We start from the raw sequence: 4,955 nt of genomic DNA, 5'->3' as shown, positions 1-4,955 counted from the left end.
ATTAGCCGCACCCCCTGATGACGTCATAGCCAATCATGTTGGCTATGGCGTGGGAGACAACGTGATTGGTTATGACATCATCAAGGGGTGGATCTTATTTTGCCTGGAATCTTTGCAGCGACTACAGACAGTTCCAGCAGTGTGTATACCCCCAACACCATTGAGAAGTAGAACTTAGTTCATTAAGTGTTAGTTGATAGACGTAAGGTAAACCAAGGAGAAAATCTGATATACTCTAGTGTACTTCTTCCTGTTATTTAGAAAGACTCAAGTTTTATACTTTTGTTAACACCAAGTTCTTGACTTTACACTTTATCACACTATGCATTTATTGTATTTTTACTATTTGCAGCTCTAATGTTTTGTATCAAGGTCTTTTTTCATCTCTAGTGTTTATATTAAGAGTTGTTTCACTTTTGCCTGTGCTTATCAGTCTTTCTTTTCATTCAAACTTTGACCAGAGTGCCTTTAGCAGACATTTTTCAACTTCCATTTCCCTCTAGATATTTTGAACCTGATTTTTATCAATCTTATTGAACATTTTACTCCTATTTCTTAATCGTTCTTTCATCTGTTTTTTTTTTTTTTTTCCTTATATCTTGAATTATGCTCAAATCTGGATTCATGATGCCAGTTTTTTTTTCCACTCTTCGTTTGTCCTTTGCCTTTTTAGATGCCAAGTTTCGTCCGTCTAAATCTCTCAACAAGTATTTAATTATTACAGGACGGGACTTACGGAGGCCGTTTGAAAAAGAAGACGATCCTCTTGGCGACGCGAAAGAAGAACGGCTTCAGACCACTATTACAGAGATATCTCCACGCAGAGACAGAAGGAAAGAAAGTCACTGAAAATGTCACTCAAGATCATAAAGTGTTCCAGCAAATCGAACAATACAACTAACTTATAACAATGGCTCACTGCCTGTCTTGGTTCTTAAGGTTTATACCTCTCTGGCATCAATGCACTGGTCCCAAGCAACCATGTTAAGAGGCATTTTGATAAGGATTTCGAATTCATCTCTACTTCTGATGGATTCTGATATTGCCATCAGTTGTGTGTTTGCAGTGTTGATCTGATGGAATCAGAGGGATAATTTGGTTCATTGTATCTGAAATATGGTTTAGCCTAGCAATTAATCCCTTGTTGATGCTATTCGTCTGGTATTTTGGTCTGTTTTTATAGGAATGTTCGAGGAACTAAGTGTACAAAATAGCATTATAAACTATGAGGAAGTAAATCCTGCGAGTTAAGATGGTGTAGTTTTGATGAAAGACAATGTGGACCATGAATTTACGCGTTAAAACGTGTTTTTAATCATGAGATAATGATTTTCCCCTTTATTTCTGATTTACGCTGGTCTCTGGGATGTTATTTGCCAACTTGCTCTTCGTGATCCCTAGATTGAGAGAACGTACACATGCAGGAGAACAATTTATATGTTCATTTTTAACATTTGGTCAGTCTTCCTTTGCTAAGAGCCAAGACATAATCATAACATTTTATGCAGTGACCTGTCTTAGTGGCAGCAGTGTATTATTAGATATAAACATATAAATATATATAAATATATATATTTTCATTATACTTTTTCATACAATAGACAAAGACTTTTTTGCAGGTGGAAGGGATTCCTCTTAGAGGAAAAACGAGGATTATTGGGACTAAGTCGTATCACTACAACTATTATAGACATTCTCCTTCATTATTCTTGTACTGATTTTTTCCTTTTGATATGCGGCCACCTGTGTTACCCTGGTAAAGATTAGATATTCACGCTATCTTGCCAAATTAGGATCTGTTTTTTGTCCCACATAGGAGAGGCTTTTGATTCTGTCAAAACTTCAGCAGTAATGAAAGCCCTTCAAAGCCTTTTTACTGCAGTTCTTTAAGCTGCTGTAACTTTATTCTTAGTTCAGAAGAGTTAAATAGATGGCAAATTAAATGTATTTTAATTGCTCTTGGTACATAAGACAACAGAAAACTTATTCTTTGGACAGATATATTCCTTTCAAGGATAAGTCAGCAAGAGATAACTTCTCTTAAGTGTCCATATGTTGCTATGAATGGAAGGTAGTACATAACATACCATTGCACCTCTTATCTTAGTTTGCCGGAGTCAGTGACCCACCTATGATACTTGCAGTGAAAGAGATACAGAATCCAAATTTTTTATATACGCTCCCTCTAATGGAAAAAGTTTGTAGCTACTGTATTTTCAAATATGTCTGAAAATATTTCCTGGTTCAACACCTTTTTGTATTAGGCTATTTTAGATACCTTGTTCCTCAAAATTGCCTGCTTCTGTCATTAGTATTTTGCATAATTTTTTTTTTCATTAGGACTTCAATATACAGTTTTAGGTGAGATTTTTATATTTCATGTGGGGACTGTCCAGTGGTGAAAAAGGACTCTAAAAATACATTGCGATGTTTCCTTGTAAGCACCTTTTACTTAGGACTCCAATACTTTGTCGGTGTTTGCAAACAGTATTTTATTACGTTCAAACACTTGCTTTGTCAATCCATCACAGAAAAATTATGGTGGAAGTTTTGTGCTGAAGAAGAACTGCTTGAGCGAGAATATGAGTTATCTCTATTGTGAACCAGTTTTTTACTTTCATATTTATCATGAATTATTAAGACAATTTGTGTTTAATCAGTTATTGTAAGCATGATTGCCATACAAAATTGTACCATAACCAAAGCAGAAATTTTCTCAAGAGCCTTTGACTATTTATTATGCTCTTAAGAGAACAGTAATTATTAGAATAGTCCAGAAGAAGTCTAAAATCAGAGTTCCCATACCCCTGAACAAGGAATTTCCAGTACTAGTGTATTAGATGCCATCAACTTTAGAGAAAAATTCACTGAAGTAAATGAAGAGGAGTCAAAGACTTACTAGTTTCAAAGGAAATGAAATTCCCGAAGAAAAGGTTTTGAAGGTTTGTCTTATAGAAAATCTTAATAGTATCTGACTTGTGTATAAGATATTCCCATTTGTAAAATACAGTTGCATTTTTCCAGGCTAAGGAGGTCCTTGTGATCTATTTTGATATGAGGCTACCTGTGGACTTCAGTGTCACAGAATGCGCCACTTAGAATTTTAATGCTACTACATTAGTGATGTGGAATTTTTCTGTGTAAATACTCAGAAGTACAGTAGTAAAGTATTGATTTTTTTTTTTTTTTTGTAACTGGTAATTAATACCTCTTGTGAAAAATGAGAAATACTCTTATCACAGAGCACCTACCATCTACTGCATTTAAAAAAAATATGTGTTTTACACATCTGTACACGTAATTATCATTATACAGTATAGTTTTACTGTAGGTCTGTAGCCTATGTAAATGATTAAAGAGAAAGGGGCAAGGTTAACGATAGGTTTGGGGATTTTAATTCGATACAGTATTTTGTTTCGTACAATGCACAATTGTGTTTATAATGAGATACCCATAATTATCTTTTTTTAAGATTTTAAAATTTAGATTTAAATTATCCTTTAGGTTTAGCCGAGATTTAATATGTAATTATTTTTTATAAGTAGTTATTTTCCTTAATAATGGTTCTTTTTGAGGAACTTATTGAAATGGTGCCAGAATTTTTTTTATATAAATGTAAAATTTATGCGCACATTCTATGCATAATTTTTATTCACCTAGAAGAAAGAGATGAATAAAGTGAAACTTAAGTCATTATTCTTAGTTACAGGAATGAATGCACTAAAACTTATGTCATTATTCCTAATTTCAAGGATGAATACACTGAAACCTGTGTCATTATTCTTAATTTCTAAAATGGATTATAGTCTAAGAAACAGAACCAGTCATTCTTAGTCAATGAAGTTTAGTTGTCAGTTACCCTTCATTCCTTTGTTACATTTTTTGATTGATAAACAAATGTATCCTACAGGAAATCTACGTATTTGATTTAGGGATTGTGGATTAACATAGTCACCAGACCTTATCATCAGCTAAGATTGTATTTTGTTTTAGTATAACAGCAGTCCCCAGATAAATAAAGGAGATTAGTTTGGTACCATTCAATCACTCTTAAACATTACATGTTGTAGGTTTCATTATCAAAGCATAGTAGTTATTTCATAATTCATTTGACGGTAGCAATGCATATTGTAAGGTTCTTACAAATGCCACGTATGAATTAATCAAATCTTGGAGGAATACACGTATAAACAAATTAGAAATCCCTCAGGGGACTATGATACCAAATTTCGCAGTGATCAATATAACATACACTATGCATTCTTATGATAATTGTTTTAGCTGTTTCAAGGGGCATTGGTGCATTCTTAAGATACTTGTTTTAGCTGTTTCAAGGAACTTTGCAAAGAGATTTATTACGATTACTCTAGATTTAAGAACGTGTCTAACACCTCCCTCCAGGTCCTCACGGTGGCCGTGGAAATGTGAATTTTATGGTGTTACTATGTAAGTTGTAGATTATACATGTGCACTTATACTCTATGATATATATTAAGATTTACTTCTATACTAAATCATATGTATGTGTCGTCTCCAAATTGTGCATACATATAACATGTATATAGATATATTATCCTAGTATAACCAAGCCTTACCTGCACTGTTTACTCCATCAACATCTTAACCTAGCTAAAGAGCAGCCATTGGACATCTTTGTAGATTTGTGTTCTCTTTCAGTGTTTGGTTTATTTAGAAATGCAGCTCGTGGGGTTAATATTTTGATGGAGGAAGACTCAGTCCACTGAAGTCTCCCTGGGATTATGGTCAAGTGATACTTAAAGATTAATTTGTCGTTTTATACTCGAGATGGTTTTCAAGGAGTTGCAGTTACCAAAGGAAGGAAAGTTTTTTATGTCCTCAGACAGAAGTTAGACATTTTCTGTCTTGTGTAAAGGACTGAAGCATTTTCAAGTAACCATCAGTGTTTCAATGATATTTCTGAGCTGTTTATATCA

This window comes from Palaemon carinicauda, chromosome 37 (genome assembly GCF_036898095.1).
Source record: "Palaemon carinicauda isolate YSFRI2023 chromosome 37, ASM3689809v2, whole genome shotgun sequence".
NCBI classification, from domain to species: Eukaryota; Metazoa; Arthropoda; class Malacostraca; order Decapoda; family Palaemonidae; genus Palaemon; species Palaemon carinicauda.
The sequence above is the reverse complement of the archived record's forward strand: the minus strand, read 5'-3'. Positions refer to the sequence as shown.